The sequence below is a fragment of the Lissotriton vulgaris genome, chromosome 11 (assembly GCF_964263255.1).
Source record: "Lissotriton vulgaris chromosome 11, aLisVul1.2, whole genome shotgun sequence".
Lineage (NCBI taxonomy): Eukaryota > Metazoa > Chordata > Amphibia > Caudata > Salamandridae > Lissotriton > Lissotriton vulgaris.
In genome coordinates, this window is record NC_141699.1 from 920,783,204 (window position 1) to 920,801,367 (window position 18,164).

Here is an 18,164-nt window from a genome sequence, read left to right on the forward strand (position 1 = left end):
ACCCAGGCATACACATGTACTGGGCCCCAATTTTACCAATTTGAGTCTTTACCTTCTTTGGGTTGAAATGAAAAATGTCATTTATAAAGCGTGCTGCCACTCCAATGGTTTTTGTATAAGGAACAGGAGTGTAAACCCTTCAACCTTGTTGGGATTGGGGTAGAGAAATGTATACAAAAACCAATATCCCAACCGGTATTATTTTTGGAGAAGTATACAGGATATCTATACAGCATTATCCATTGAAGAACAAGGAAACTCAATATGATTTTCATGTGTGCTCAAGGCATCATTTTATCAACAATTTTTCGTGATTAAAAGGGAACAGTTATAGTTACAGTTTATATCAGCATTGTAATTAATAAATACCAAATGACAGCCCAAGGATGTACAAGGTGCACAAGTGCAAAAAGGTTGGTGGCACTACGGCGATGCAAGTGACAGAGAAAACAGCGTGAACGGCGCAAAATGAGTACTGAAAGAGGTATGTACAGTGATTAAAAACAGAGTGGTTTATCAAACAATTCACTTTTGTTTTACAATTTGACAATTTTTCAAAACCACTAAGTAAGGGGCGCCTAATGTCTTGCTGGAAAGTCGACGGCGTTTCGATCCATATGAGTAAGGATCATCATCAGAACTAGGGGGCTGTAAGCAGTGCATAGGGACACTAATTGGAGGCAAGGCTGGGATGCACGAATGGAGAGGTCTCGATGGACGTTTTGAAGCTAGGTGGCTATCATGCCCGGAAAGCTATCCAGGTGCATGGGCACAAATGTAAAGGTCAGGGGCGTCCGGAGTCGTTTGATTTAATCAGAAATGGAGAGTAGCAATAGATGGGAGGCAACACCAGTCAATTGATTCTGTACTTGATGGAATCCGAGGGGCAAGTGAAACACTGTCGGGGAGAAATCGGTACCTCAGTGGGAGTTGCGTGCAGGTGCCGAGGTGGGAAGGGTAAGAGGCGAGTGAATCTGTCCTCTCAAGTTGCAAATGAAGTGCTGTGCTGGGGGTTCACAAACCGCGATCCAAGCCGCGATCCAATGGAGCATCCAGTTTTGTTTCAAACACAAGACATCTACTGACAACAACTGCTGAAAAAGGCCGGAAGGGAAGGAAAAAAAGAAAGAAAAGAAACAGAGCTCTTTAAAAAAAGCCAAACAACTAATTAGTCAAGGAGAATAGCCACGTTTTAGGACACTTTCTAAAAACTGCCTCAGTTTCATCTAATACCTGGGAGAGGGGGAGAGATTCTAGGCTTTGTTTGATGAAGGTCTCCGAAAACAGTTGGCATGATCTCGAAATACTGAGACACATCAAGAAGGCCTGATTCAGTGGAATGAGGTGGACTAAATCCCGATTTCAATGGAAGTAAAAGCTTAAACGTTTCTAAATAAGACAGACTGCCACACAGGTTTGTGAAGGCTGAATTTCAATAGAAGAAGCTATAAGATGAAGGAAATATTTCGCCTCCGAGAAACCTCCCTTGGAGCATTTTTTGCTGATTCAATTTGCAAAGTAAAGAATGTTCTTTTGGCTTCCTTTATCAGTTTTAGCAGCTTTTTATAACTAATTTGTACCTAGCGTTTACCTCTGAACGATAATGTGCTCTCCAGTTTCATCCAAGCTGTTTACAAGCTAAACTCTGTTTGGCCAAGTAAGCCGAGAACTAAGGAGCAGAGGGAACGAGGCGTTTACATCCTCAATGACAGACTGAAGCTGAATCGTCTATGGCCTTTATGATCCAGTCATTGACAATTACAGGCCATTAATTAACTTCCCAGTAAAAGTAGAAAGATCAGGCAAGTTGATTACAGAGGATGGGACCTAGGCTTTTTCCCCACTGAACAAGCAAGCACCCTCCTTGATCACTGATCTGCTGATGACTCTAAAAGGCTCAGCCACCAAATTGAAACGAATAACTATATGATCTGATCCGGCCTGAGCTTCAGGTGGGAGAGATTGTTCAGAAGGATAGTTTTCAAATATCACATCCAGGGTGTGACCAACCTGTAGTGTAGAACCTACAGCCAGCCGAGAAAGAATAAAAACGGTATGAATTTCAATTAATGTCTTTGCTTCCTAATTATTTATGACATCCATGTGGCAACTGAAGTCACCTAGAACTGTCAAAATGAAAAGTGAAGCAACTGAGGACTATGGGCATCTCCTAATGAACCCAGAAACCTTACACTTGGCCTGTCGCGTTCTAATCTAGGACCCTGATCGATACTGTGACCTTATGCCCCTATACGGGTATAATCTCTTTGTAACCCTGTATTGGCATAACCGATCAAATGCAATATTCAGAAACTCGTCTCTGGCCTCACACGAACAGAGCCACATTTCAGAATTGCTTCCTCTGCCACTTCCTTTGCAGCTAATTAGTGCAATGACATAGCAGAAGTTACTATCTAAGATTCCTAGATTAACACTCTGAGTTCTTCAACAAGATAAAAACTCAGCAACCTGGGAAAGCCCCGCTTGCTATGTTTTGATTAGTAATAGAACTCTAATGAGCACTGATAGACGATCACTTCCTAGTGACATCTTTATTGACGTCTTATGTCCAAAAACTTACGTCAAACCAGGCACCTTTCAGGTATAAATATTACCAACGTTGCCTTAAGCAAACGCTGAAGCTGCTGCTGTTATGCTGATGATAGCATAGCTGCTATCGCTACTGCTATCGCTGCTAACGAGTGAACGATGGTGTGGTGAAATTAGGAGCTGAACAGCCGTCCCCTGCAAGAGCCCAGCAGATGCAAGCTGCCCGCGGACGCTGCCCCTCCTCTTCCTCGACGCGCTGAGAGAGACGCTGTCTTTTCTCCTGCAGAGAAATCCAGCTCCGGCGTTTCCAGCCTACTCTTGCGAGTGACTGGGATATCGAGTCCCTGAAGGAGATACCAGACCTCCATCATTCTATTCCAGAGGTATGGTGTTGACTAAACCCTTAGAGAGAATTCTTGAAGCAAACCTTGGCAAAACCAACTTAACTAAAGCTACTTACTTACTCCCCTCCCAAGTATTAGGCTTAGGTGAGGTACACTGGGGTAGGCGTAGCTAGAAACACCAGTTGAGTATTTTAGCCTAATTTATATATGAATGTATATATGTTTTATTCATTTTAAACAATTGTATGGCTAAGAAACCATATCAATGCTTTTACAGTATTATTTCGCAATACTCATCTTACTGTACGTACTTTTTATAATAACAAGTCTTGCAATTGTGCCAATTCATTTCTCTTGTACGAGAAGAAAGACTGTTCAATAAATGTTACCCTTTATTGAAAACGCCCGTCTCTCTATTCTCTACATATTGTGAAAGTAATCTGCACAACAACTGACTGAGTAAAATAACTGTCTATTGTTCACACAACTCTAGAGATTGACTCTTATCTGAGGAGCAAAGTTGTCATGTTGCACGGTTGTTGGAAAACTGAATCCCTTCTTGTCTGTGCCAGGGAAGCTGATCACTTCCTATTCAGTCAAGAAAGTTTCCAGTGACCTCTGAGCTAGTTGGTAACAAACCCAATTAAGTTTAGCATAGTAAGTAGAGGCCTGGAAGATCCGCACTTCTACGTCAATACTACTGTTAATGTTATTCCAATGCGCAGGGCCTATTGGGAAAATAGGAACTACACTACATGGCGCCCAAACGTTTGGTAAGGCGATAAACTAACGCAAGACGTTAGAGTAACTCAGTCGCGCATATTTCACACAGACCCCTTTCTCCCGTAAATAATCCAATAGACGTCTGGAGTGGGTGAAAGGTTAAAATCCGCCCGAACTCAGCAGGAAGAGATTCCTATGTAAAGCTCTGGTTTATTCAACGTTGAATGATACAGTGTTCCAAAATATTGTGCACCTAATCTTTGTCTCCTTGGAGACCTGCTCTGCAAAACCTGCATTTATAAAATGTCAGTAGAAAACAACGGAACTGGGGCCACAGCAGATGCGACTCAGCAGGGTCCCGACGGGACTACTGAACCGGGTGCAATAATCATCCCGGCACATTTAAGAAAATCTATAACGTCAAAACTTATAAAAAATGGACTGACCACACAAGGTGGCACAGTCGTCTTCGTGATAGAGGCACACGAATATCGACAGACAGAGGTATTCTATTCATGGATAAAATTTCCAGCGGCAAACGCCGCAACACACGAGTTCCACTATTATAAAATAGAGGATCCACCGGAAGAGTACGCTCCTTTTGAGGAGATTGAAATCCCATTAAAATACCAAGAACATTTACTTTGGTTTAAAGGCGCCCTAAAACACAATGATCATATTACCAGGCTCGGTCCACTAGGTAGACCAGGAGCAACGTGGCCAGAATCTAGCCAGCTACACACCACATCCGGACATTGCAAAAATGTCAAAAGATGAGCTGTTAGTACAGCTAAAAACACTTATAAAAATACATAGGCAATTAGTCCAATATGTAATGCGGACTGCAACAGTCCAACCAGCTGTTAATGTACCACAGCTGACCCCTCATCAGGGGAACACCAATAAAATTACACCACAGAACACAGTCATGTCTTGGTAAAATACCCATAAAACAGGAACAAATTCCTTTCTGGTTAGCGCAGAAAATCACTCAGATAGAGGCAGTATTTCTGAATACTACCCCTATTGAGAAACACAGAATCTTGACCATCTGCCTTCCTATGGGGGTCGCACCACACGTGGAGGACTGTGACACTTGGGGTACAGTCTTTGCTTCAATTTACACAAAAACACATGGTGTTCCGTCTATGGCGGTAATACCAGAAGTGCTAAAACAGATTCAAAATGAATACGGTCCAGAACCTTCTTTAACTCTTGGTATGAAATTACTGAAAGACTTCAAGCAGGTCTCGGCTATATTATTAGCCAACATAAAAGGAGAAGCAGCATCTGTGGTGATCCGCCAGAAGTTGAGGGAAACAGATATAACAGATCAACCAATTGAGCTTGCCAGAATCATAGAAAAATGCTATGAAGAACTAGGGAGAGACAGCTTTGGTGGAAAACCAGTAAAGCCCCAACTGCTCGAAAATCCTGAAAAATTATTTATTAAAAATAATTCAAACACTCCTAAAAAGAGCTGTGATGGAAATAAACAATCCACTCCCAAGGAAAAAGTTTTCCAGTCCAGAGGAAGGTCTCCTCGACGGAGGGAAAGAACTCCGACTCGAGAACACCAGTTTTCCCAGAGGGAGCCCTCTGAGAAAAGATATAACCTTAGAAATAGGGATAATTTGAAGAAACCTGATAGATATCAAAGTATTGATACACGTCCCTCTCGATCTTTTTCGCAGAAATCGGAAAGAAGAGGACGGTCAGGCCCAGGAGAGCACACCAAGTCCAAAGACAAGGAACCTGCTCATAGTAAAAAATCTCAATTTCCAAAAAAGAAGGTAGCGAGTATTAGGATAATCAACCATGCCGAGAATACTGAGGACACAGTTGAAAAACGGGGAGTGGGCACAGACAATGCTAGACAGTGCAGCAGAAATCAGTATAGCCCGCAAGATCTTGATGAGTCATCTGGAGACAGTGGACACGAATGAATACATTCAGGTTGAAACTGCCGACACCAGACTTAGCGAGCCCCATAAGATATACGAAATAACACTGCGTATAGAGGGTGATAAGACTAGGAAAATAAGGGGTCTATTTTGGGATAAACTCTCAAAAGGCTATGATATTCTGTTAGCTGAAAAAGATTGGCCCCCAGAGTTTGTCAGGGAGTGCCCTCGTGGCGAAGAAATGATTATGCCTGTCTTCTCGAATCACATTCCGATTCACAAAAAATATACTTATGCAGGGAAATGGGCAGTAGCCCAGGCACCGGCATTATATAAAAATCATGTAGGATGGGATGAGGAATCTCCCCCTCACAAAATCTAATTAAAAAGTGAAACAACTGCACAAAGGCAGTATTCCATTAAGCAAGAAGCTAAAAAACAAGTCAGGGAGATTTTAGATCAACTTGAATACCAGGGGGTGATTGAAACATGCACCTCTCAAATGAGCAATCCTTTGTTTCCTGTCTCCAAGCCAGACAATTCATATCGTCTAGTTTTGGACTACAGACACCTTAATGCATGTTGCAAAATTTTTGCAGTACAAAATTCACATAGTGCTGCACTAATGAATAACATAGTTAGGAAAAAATATAAAACAACATTAGACATATCTAATGGTTTCTTTTGTCAAAACATTGCACCAGAAAGCAGATACTTGCCCGCTTTCTCAGTAATGGGGTCTCAGAAAAAATTCTGTAGGCTCCCACAGGGGTTCAAGAACAGCCCAGGACTATTCTCAGCTAGAGTAACAGAGTTACTACAAATATATGATGATGAGGCATTATCTTATGTAGATGATGTCTATCTCACAGACGACGACTTGGAGACTCTCTTGAAAAGAGTGAACACCATTATACTTGGGTTCGCTGCAGAGGGTTACAAATTCAACTTTAAAAAGTCCCGAATTGCCCATCTGACAGTATTATTTTTATGATACGAATTATCAAGTGAAGGAAAAAGCCTAGCGGACAACTTCTTAGAGAAGTGCGCTGTACTCCAAGCTCCAAAAACGCTGAAGAACTTACAATCGATTCTAGGCTTTCTGAATTTCGGTAGAACTTACATGCTAAATTACGCGGAGAGGGTTAAACCTCTCTACGAACTAATTAAACCTGATTTTAAACAAATCCCCTGGACTCAAAAACACACAGAAATTTTGAGATCACTGTAAACAGACATGTTAGCAAAAACAAAATTAGATAGACGTGACAACAAACGCAATCTTGTAATCCGAGTCATCCCAGGTAGATAAGGATTCACGTACCTGACCTCTAATGAGGGAGAAAAGGTACCAATTTCAATCAAATCTCACTTGTACACACAAGCAGAAAAAACATTCAGTCACACAGAAAATACTGTGAGAGCAGTGCAAATTGCATTAGCAAATGAACGAGAATTAGCACATGGTAAAAGGATTAATATCCTCACATCGGAATCCACCTTCGAGGCGCTATTCAGCCCAGTAAACCTGCCTACAGTGACACTGGATCCGAAATGGATACAGCATGTAGATTCTCTAGGAGCGGAAGATGTGAAATACTATTTCGCCCCGCAGTTCGAAGAACTGAATGATTTAGAATATGAAAAAGAATATCCTCTGCCAATCGAACTTCTGCCTCTCCCACAGTACGCCTGTATAATCTATACAGATAGATTTGTACAGCATTTCAACGTAGAGAACAAATCCTACGATGCAGCGTATGCGATTGTTAAAGGTCGTTGGCTGTGCAGTAAATTCTGACCAAAAATAACAAAAACTGAATCAGAAAGAAACTGTTCGGGTCAGAGAGCTGAAATCAGATGTTTAAAGATAACGCTTGAAAATGCAGAACGTGAATTCCCGACTCTAATCGTGTGCGATTCTCATTTTTGCGTCAACTCTTACAATAATAAGTTGCAAAGCTGGATTGAAAACGATTACAAAGATGACACAGGTGCCACAATAAAGCATAAATTGCTCTGGAAACAGGTAGCTCTTTTTCAGAAAAAACTACAAAAGACTCACGTGATACACGCACAGATTCTTCAACGTGATGGCGTTCACGTTGCAGGGAATTCATTGGCTAATACAGCCATAGCGGAAGCAACTAAACCGGCTTCCGTAGCCACAAAAAAACGTGCAGAAAAATACATAGATGGGGAATCCATGCTGGCAGTAAAAACGACCATAAAAGGCGACTGTGCAGCACTACCCGTGAACTATCCACTCAATTATGCATACGTAATCGATGCAAACTTTGTTCCTTTTGCTCGAATCCCTGGAGTGGGGAATAGGATAATTCCAAACAGGGACCGGAGGGGCTTCCTCACACAGGAAGCACATATGGGGTTGGGTCTGAGACACCAAACAATCAGGGACTCTCTGAGAGAATTAGAATCAGAGTACTGGTGGCCGGAAATGAGTGAAGGTATTCATGAATTTGCAAAAAACTGTGAAGACTGCAACAGAGATCGCAGTGGAGAACCGGCCAGTGTAGTGTCAGAAGCCCTAATAGATAGCATTAGGCAATCTATCCGCGCTATCAAAAAAGAGAAACGCGTCCCATTGTACATCATTAAGGCTAAACACACTTAAAAAATGCGGCCCAAGCGCTCGGCTGACGCCAGAACGGTTATAAAAGATCTGCAAGTCTTTATCGGCACATACGCAATTGCCATGTTCCATTCTGACCAGGGTCCTGCTTTCAGCTCTCAAGCTTATAAGGAGGCCATGGCCAGCATGGGAGTTGGGTTGCGGTATTCTTGTCTGTCACAACCCGAAGGGAATAGTGTGGTAGAAAGAAAAAATCGGGACATAAAGCGATCTATAACAGCGAAAGTATTAGATTCGGGTGCTGGGTGGGTCAAACATTTAATAAGTGTCCAAATCAGTCTTAATAATTTGCCAAGAAATTCTCTAAAAGGTTTCAGCCCATACAAACTATTGTTCGGAACTAGAATGCGAGTTCAGGACCTAGATAGTCAGGTATCAGTGGTACAAGATAAGAAAACAGACTTTGACATCAAAGATCGTTTGGCTGTTTTACAGGACTTGAATGAAACAAGAAAATCCTTAAGCAACATAAAGTTAAAGCAACAGCCAGCTACCACTGACGAGGCACCACAAGCAACAGCCCCAGCAAGGCCTGTCTGGATTCCAAAGATTGGGGATCTAGTCAGAGAAAAGATAGCGGTGAAGAAGGAATTTGGGCCTTCTTACAGAAAATCAGCACCTGTCTTGACAGTCACCGGAACAAGATCAGTAGTACTACCGCCCCTTGCTGGTCAAATGCTGTATGCAAGCATTGTTCCCGAGCGGCCCTGGAGACATAGAGACTCCCATCTGGCCTCGTCTGCATTTCTCTTCTATACGAATTGATACTTTAAGCAAAATGAAGTCTGTGCTTTTGCAGACAACAGTGCCCATCACGTCATCAAAAGAGACGTATGATCTCCTAGTTGCAAGGACAGCTACGGAGGTTCATGACCTTTTATCAACAAATTGCCCCGTGCATTTCGTAGAAATGCTTAGCCAACTCCTTAACATGTCTAGTGCCACAGGCATCCCAGGCATATTTAAGACGATTTTTACGGGACTGCTTACACCATTTCAAGCAATTCTGGGAATCGTTCCCAATTTTGTCCATTCAGTCTTTGGCGGCATACCCCTATTTTTGGGACTTGTAGCAGCCATTTTATTTTTGACCCTCCTGCTCCGATATGGCAAGCCACAGCTCAGACATGACTCCTATGGGAATGGAAGAAACAATCCTAGCAATTCACTACCGGGACAGAATAACTAGAGTCCTTGGATTGGCCAGGCTGAGAGATCTAAAAATGACCTGGTTCCTTTCATTCAGACCGATATGGCAATCCTGCATCTTACCTGTGCTACGATATATGCTATGCGGAGATGAGTGCGTGTTGGACATCTGTCTTGCACTTCCATCAGCAGTACCAATGGATATCGATACTTTGCTCAGTCCGATAACGGCTCACGCATTGTGTTGTCCCCAGCGGCTACCAATCCTGATGACGGCATTCGTTGAGACTCCTGTACTACGACTAGGTGGTAACAGTGGAGCGAGTGACAAAAGCAACATCACCCAGGTACGACCTTCTGTGAGCATTGCTGATCCAGACTTTGATGACAGCAATCATTCTCACACCTGCCAAGTTACAGCACTATCGAATTTGGTCGAACTGTCACCTGATTTTGTAGACCAATTCTTTGAGAGCCTGTCTGATATGATGTTCTCACCCGAACTGAAACAATAACTTTAGAGAAGCATTCCAACACACAGCGTTCCCATGAACTCTGAATTCGGCCTTCAGTTTTGAACAACAAAAACTGCTAAAAGCGTTGGAACTCTATTCCCCCGTTCAACAAGAATTCTTTTGAATTGAACACTTTTGAAAAAAAAAATATTCACCTTTTTCTGGCACGAAAATTCTTTGCTTAAAGTAGACCTATTCATAAAGAACAGAAGCTTCTACTTCTATTTTTAGATAAATCTAGAGACATAATAACTTTACACCAGCTTCTAGCACATTTTACTGCCATGCATTTCTATGTGAGGAAATTATCTCGCCCTTCTTTTCTGTATTGAGAGATATTTCATGTGTAATTTTTTCGCATAATCGTTCATTGATTACATATGCTATGATTTTTGAATGATTTCTATGCTTAAAGACGTACAGTACCTACATTTTCACGTATTTCAAATACGCCTATTTCAAATGCATATATGTATTTTGGGGTGGGCAATGTTACACATGCATCTTATTGCTCTAGTTTTAGTCATTTGATGGACATATATTTGTGGAGTGGGTGTCGCGTTCTAATCTAGGACCCTGATTGATACTGTGACCTTATGCCCCTATACGGCTATAATCCCTTTATAACCCTGTATTGGCATAACCGATCAAATGCAATATTCAGAAACTCGTCTCTGGCCTCACACAAACAGAGTCACATTTCAGAATCGCTTCCTCTGCCACTTCCTTTGCAGCTAATTAGTGCAATGACATAGCAGAAGTTACTATCTAAGATTCCTAGATTAACACTCTGAGTTCTTCAACAAGATAAAAACTCAGCAACCTGGGAAAGCCCCGCTTGCTATATTTTGATTAGTAATTGAACTCTAATGAGCACTGATAGACGATCACTTCCTAGTGAGATCTTTATTGACATCTTATGTCCAAAAACGTACGTCAAACCAGGCACCTTTCAGGTATAAATATTATCAACATTGCCTTAAGCAAACGCTGAAGCTGCTGCTGTTATGCTGATGATACCATAGCTGCTATCACTACTGCTATCGCTGCTAACGAGCTAACGATGGTGTGGTGAACTTAGGAGCTGAACAGCCGTCCCCTGCAAGAGCCCAGCAGATGCAAGCTGCCCGCGGACGCTGCCCCTCCTCTTCCTCAACGTGCTGAGAGAGACGCTGTCTTTTCTCTTGCAGAGAAATCCAGCTCCGGCGTTTCCAGCCTACTCTTGCGAGTGACTGGGATATCGAGTCCCTGAAGGAGATACCAGACCTCCATCATTCTATTCCAGAGGTATGGTGTTGACTAAACCCTTAGAGAGAATTCTTGAAGCAAACCTTGGCAAAACCAACTTAACTAAAGCTACTTATTTACCCCCCTCCCAAGTATTAGGCTTAGGTCAGGTACACTGGGGTAGGCGTAGTTAGAAACACCAGTTGAGTGTTTATTCATTTTAAACCATTGTATGGCTAAGAAACCATATCAATGCTTTTACAGTATTATTTCGCAATACTCATCTTACTGTACGTACTTTTTATAATAACAAGTCTTGCAATTGTGCCAATTCACTTCTCTTGTACGAGAAGAAAGACTGTTCAATAAATGTTACCCTTTATTGAAAATGCCTGTCTCTCTATTCTCTACATATTGTGAAAGTAATCTGCACAACAACTGACTGAGTAAAATAACTGTCTATTGTTCACACGACTCTAGAGATTGACTCTTATCTGAGGAGCAAAGTTGTCATGTTGCACCGTTGTTGGAAAACTGAATCCCTTCTTGTCTGTGCCAGGGAAGCTGATCACTTCCTATTCAGTCAAGAAAGTTTCCAGTGACCTCTGAGCTAGTTGGTAACAAACCCAATTAAGTTTAGCATAGTCAGTAGAGGCATGGAAGATCCACACTTCTTCGTCGATACTACTGTTTATGTTATTCCAATGCACAGGGCCTATTGGGAAAATAGGAACTACACTACAGGCCTAGAAGAACAAAACCCCAGCAAAAGAAGATGATTGACTGATCTCAAACATAAAACAAGATTCTCACCACCCACCAAATTGTCAACTTTTAATATAGAATAAGGAAAGGATCAATGAAAAATTGAATACTAATTGCTCATTGTAACATTTGACTGTCAGGGTGGTGAGGCAGAGCAGTTCAATGCTTACTCGAAGAGGTGATGTGGTCTAGAGACTTAAACCAATATTCTCAACACCCACCAAATTGTCAACATTTAATATAGAATAAGAAAAGGATCAATGAAAAATGGAGTACTAATTGCTCATTGTAACATTTGACTGTCAGGGTGGTGAGGCAGAGCAGTTTAATGCTTACTCTAGGAGGTGATGCGGTCTAGAGACTTAAACTTCAGAAACACAACAAACACTTAATAAATCAATTACATTTAAATAGTCACAAAATGACATATATGTACAATCAAGTAACTTCACTAAATGTAAGCTTGACCCCAATATTCAGCAGGCCCCTTTAACAGTATGTGTGCTAGCAGGTCCTATCCCCCTAGAAACTCAACTCTCTACCCCGGTACTTAAAGCAAAAATTAGAAAAGTATTGATAAAAAGTCAAAACCCTTAAATAATAAAACATTTTTACCAGTGTGCAACAATTTATGGTAATAGCAAAATATCACGTTCATTTATAATTTTCAATGTAACATTCCTGGAAAAGCAATAAATATAACACAGTGTGCATTTTATTTGCGGTCCAATTTCTCGGTTTCATAAGAATGCTTACCATTTACAGAGGAACTATAACAAAATCTATACACTTTACAGCTTCTGGACCTAAAGCACAACCTTGCAGTTGTTTAAATAAATAAGAAATATCTCCTACTATAAATCTTGAAGACAATAGAAGACTTAAAGTGACAGTTTGAAAATGGAACGTGTTACTCTTTTGGGGACCTGCTGCTCTCCTGACAGCCTCAGAATCTTACTATCTTGAAGTGATTCTTGTCCGACATGAATACGCTACTTTTGTAAGTCCCTGCAAAGGCATATGGAGGCTTGTTTGGCCCTTTGGGTTCATTTTTGAATTGCCGGCCAGAGGTCCTGAACTTTTTTCTTTTATTAGTGGGTGGGGTTTAAAGTGGCAGTTAAAGTTGTTATTTCTATTTCCAGAGTAAAGTGCCCCTGGCCCTCTTGGAAGATGTCCACACACTCTCTGGTAAAGACCAATTGAGAGCCACGGAGCCAATGTGGTTCCAACAGGCTCCTTGATGCCAGTCACTCTCTTTTTTTCAATGGTGGGGGAACAGGCTTCTTGTTTTTCTCTCTTGCCTGCCTGCCTCTATCAGTGCATGCGGGAGAAGCTGTGTCCCTGTCTTCACTATGCCCCTTAAGGTTCAGGCACAGGGATACAGGGACTGCCAAGGAGGTGCCTTCCGTGTTTGGGGGCACAAATTGTACAAGACCATGTCCTTGAATCTCTCAAGGAAATCTTCAAGGCAATGGTCTTCCGTCTCTCCACGGAGTGCAACTGCACCCACAATGTTGCTGGTCCCTGGGGATCCATAGCACATGAGATCCCAAGGAGGACATAAAAAAATATATGCTGAATGCAGTGAGGATTTGTTTCACACTGATAGATCTGAGCAATGCAACCTGCATCAGCTTAGTGTAGGTATCTTTGAATCTGATTGACCTTTTTGCCATGGTATGTCTTGGTTATGGCTCCTGGCCACCAGGACCATAAGGATAGGATAAAAATGTGTAAAGCGCACTAAACCAAAATAGGTGTCAAGGCGCTAAGCAGGATGATAGGGAGGCAGACAAGTACCAATTATGAAGCAAAAATCCAGGTCTTTAACATCTTCTTAAAAGAGGCAAGAGAATCAGCCGAAGTGATAGAAAGAGGAAGAGAGTTCCAAAGTTTAGCGGCCGCAACAGAAAAAGAATGACCCCCCCCCATTTGGAACGATAAAATCTAGGCAGAGCAAGCTTTTTCTGGGTGGAGGACCTCAAGGATCTTAATGCGGCGTACCAGTGGAATAAGGTTGCAAGGTGCGAAGTTTCAGTACCATCCTTAGCCTTGCATACCAAATTCAGAGCCTTAAAGGTGATACGCTTCCTAATAGGAAGCCAATGTAAAGTCAGAATTCCCTCCCTGATGGAATGATATTTGGGGATGTTCAGGATAAGTCTTGCAGCAGAGTTTTGAACAACCTGCAGCTTGTTCAGTGAGCTTCTACTGATATTAAGATACAAGGTATTGCAGTAGACAAACCATGAGGTGACTAGAGCAAGGATGGTAGGGCGATGAAGCTCTTGGGGAATGTAGGGCAGCACCTTCTTCAGCATTTTAAGGATATAAAAACAGGTGCAAACCGTACTGTTTACCTGGGCATCAAAGGCCAGCCCCTTGTCAAAAATAACACCTAGATTTTTGGCAGTTGTTACTGGAACAGGGAGGGGGCCACAGGTTTCAGGCCACCAGACGGCAGACCAGATTAGAGGTTGAGAACCAAAAACCAAAACTTCAGTTTTCTCCGGGTTTATTTTAAGAGAGTTGTCCTGCATCCAGTGTATAATGCTGGTCATGCAGGTGTTAAACCTTTGAGTGACAACTGCAAATCATCAGAGACTGAAATAATGATTTGTGTGTCGTCCGCATAGGAGAGGACTTCGAAAAACCAAAAGATCTCACCAATGAAGCCAAGGGAGTCACATAAAGATTGAAGAGAGTAGGGCTAAACAAAGAGCCCTGGGGGACCCCACAAGGAAGCCTAAAGGATTTGGTTATGAACCCGCCTAGGCTGAATACATTAGTCCTGTTGGGCATTAAAGATCGAAGAAGCTCTAAGGCCTTCCCCGTGACACCAACATCCTGCAGTCGCTGAATCATGCGAACTGGGGATATGGTGTCAAAAGCTGCGGAAAGTTGAGCTGGACCAGCACCGCTGACCCGACCTGATCGACCTGCATACAAATACAGTCAGAAGCTGCAACCAAGGCGGACTCGGTGCTGTGTCCTGCTCGGAACCCATTCTGGGAGTTATCCAGAATATTGTGTGTTTCGATAAATGTCATGAGTTCCGAATTAATTAATTTTTCCAACATTTCGGCAGGGGCGGGGAGAAGAGAAATAGGCCTATAGTTCTTCATTTCTAGGGGGTCGGCATTAGGTTTCTTAAGGAGGGGTGAGGCAGTGGCTTCCTTCCAGATAGCTGGATAATGTCCAGATAAAAGAATGCTATTGTAAATTTTACACAGAGACTTTGCTATAAGATCGGGAACCAGCTTAAGTGTGGAGACTCTACAAGGATCAGTAGGAGACCCAGATTTGAGACCAAGAAGAAGTTCCATAATATGCGGAACTGTAATATCTGGGAACAGTGCCAGGTTAGGTATAGTAGGCAGGACTGCCAGAGTACCATCCGTAGCAGGCATAGTTTCCACCAAAGGTGGAAATTCGTGAAAAATTTTCAAGAATTTCTGACGAAAGTGGAGGGCTATGTCATCGCAGAGGTCTTGAGTAGGATCAAGCAGTGGAGCTCCTGAGGGTTCGGTATTTCTTTAATGATTTTAAAAAGCATGGTAGATGAATTATCGGCGGACCTGATTTTATCAGTAAAGCCCTGGGATTTTGCCTGGAAGATGGCATGCTTATAATCCTTCAGCAAGGACCTCTGTATCAATTTTTCTTGTTGACAGGGGGCTGCCCGCCACTTTTGTTCTTGTTTGCGACAGCGCTGCCTAAGAGCTCTAAGTTCATCTGAGAACCACGGGGCTGGATGTTTTACTCTCTTAGTGGTGCAGCATTTAATAGGAGCAACAGTATCCAATGCATTGATAATCCAATCATGGAAGTCTTTAGCCATAGTGGGTAAACATTAGAACTACTGGCAGAGATTAAAATCAGAGCCTTCCTCCAGTCCGTGGCTGTAACCTTTTGCATTTTTCTACTGAAGATATTCTTGGAAGCCAGAATGGACGTGATTTTAGTACAGGAGGGAAATGTGATAGCAAACTCAACCAGCCTATGGTTTGCCCAACTAAGAGGCAAAACTGTTTTGACTTTAAGATAGCTGTGATTGACAAAAATGCCGTCCAGAGTGTGTCCAGCCCTATGTGTAGGGGAATGAATAAGTTGCTCGAAACTTATGGACTTCATGAGGTCAAGAAGGTATGCTGACTCAGTATTCATATTGCAATCAAGATGAAAGTTAAAATCACCCAGAATTGTATAATGTGTCATATTGGAATAGGGTTCTAAGATCTGATTCCATGTTTCAAGAAAGTTTTCCTTGGACCCTGGAGGCCGATAGACCAAAAGGCCTGAGAAGCTACCATCTCCTCCGGCTTTAATGCAGAAAGTGGCCGTTTCAAGAGGCGATCACGGAGCTCCCAACAATGGGGTGAGGGTACAGTTGAGAAAATCTCTAGCCACAAGGGCCAGGCCACCTCCCATTCTGCAGGGACGGTCATGTCTAAGGATGGCGTAACCTGGGGGAACAGCATCGGTCAGGTCAGGCCCCAAGTGTTCCTTAGCCCAGGTTTCAGTAATAAAGAGACAGTCCAGATCAAGCGTAGTAATGGTTAAAGCAATTTCTGTCTTGTGCATGATCATAGAGCAGGTATTATTAAGTGCCCCCCTGATGACAGAAGATCTGCTGGAAAACGGAGGCTCAGGGGTATGGATCTCTGCAGCTCCCTTCACCTGCGACCAGTCAAAGGGAGCCAGAGAGGAGGCCAAACCATTAATAGGATGAAAATTGCACGAATGGCACTGGTCAGCCTCACCATTAACTAGATTAATACTAGGTTTAAAGTTACTAGATGGGGGTTGGGGCGGAGTGCAAGCAATTGGGCCCCTGTATTCCTAATTACCGGTTAGATACATTCTTTTGAGGAACTTACAGCATGCCTGGCCCCCGGGGCTGAACAGGTGCAGACTGGTGCAGACGGGCTTGCCTTCGGCACCCCAGTGGCGCGCCCGCTTAACGCGTTCGCTGCGCCCTCAGGGAAGCCTCCGATTCATATGCCCCCTTCACCGGAACCGGAAGAGGGTAAGGGCGGTGAGAGACTAGTGATGGAGTAAGATTTTACACGTAAAGTGACTTGCTCGTACTCAACCTTCTCGTAATAACATTAATGTACTAATTAACATGCTTTTGTCTTATTAATATTGCATTACTCAACATAATAGGTATCTAAGGGAAGCTTGTCAATGTGCTTTACTAAAAATATTCCGCTTGAACTAAAATGGCTGCTGCTACACAGGATTTTCTACTGCACATGCGTCTGTCATGCCCACGAGATATGCTTGGAGGGAAAACTTCAGCTTCTGCGCAATAGAACTGAGATGGCCGTTATGTGTCCTAAAATGCAAGAAGCTTACAACGCTGCCTTGCTAAGCTGTCTGTTTTACATAATCTCTAACGCAATAGTATCAAATAAAATAATGGGAGTAGAGTAGAAAGAAATGGTATACAGTGTATTAATTTATTCTGTGTCTCTAAAACTGTTCTTTTCTATTTTTACATGAAAAACTGAATGGGCCTAAATGCTTTGCTGAACTCCATCTTTGGAGAAACTGCGCCTGTGCGACAAATGTCCTTTAGTTACAGAAGCTGTAGCCTTGAATCATGGCCAAGATGGACATGAAAGGCAGAGAAGAACGAACTTCTTGCCTTGACAGAGAAAGCTGAATTGATAAAATTGTTTATTAAAATAAAACATTTGATACATTTCATTACCGGGAGGAATAAAAAGAACATGGGTTGATAAAGTTATGGGAGGGGATGTCATGAATACATGATTGACAAGTTGCCTCTAAAAAACATGGTGTGATCATGATGCCTACTCCTCGTTCTTGTCCAATAAAATTGTGGGATTCATACATTTGCTACATTTGGGGGTGGTACACTGACCTGAAAAATAGTATAACTAGTGAGGGCTTAGCTAGCTAGATTGTCCGACTTGTCCGAATAGCTGACCTGTCACTGACCCAACGCACTCAATAGGTGATCGAGAGCAGAGTTGCTGGCGGAGCACTCTGTCAGAAGATTCGATCATCCAATTGAGGTTATTGGGAAGGAGATCGATGACCCAATGAGCCAATGAGGTTCGACTATTAGCTGCAGAGAGAGTTTTTAACGCTGGCGTTTTGAACTTTAACTCTGGTGCGAGTCTTGACCTGTGGTGGTCCTGTCCTGATCCAAATTGGTCCGTATCTTGTTCTGGTTCTGATTCTCGTTTGCACCTGTTCTTTTCTGATGGCACCTTTACTTTGGGATTCTAATCTCTTTGTCTCAGCCTGTGACCAGGATTGGTCATCACACCGGAATAGGTAACTATTAAGTGTGGGTTTG

General features: G+C 42.5%; 1 protein-coding gene across 1 annotated transcript in view; it reads right to left on the reverse strand.

The window, feature by feature from the left end:
* PLSCR5 (phospholipid scramblase family member 5) overlaps positions 1-18,164 on the reverse strand; it is a 284,029-nt gene that overhangs the window by 111,263 nt on the left and 154,602 nt on the right. The window lies entirely within an intron of this gene.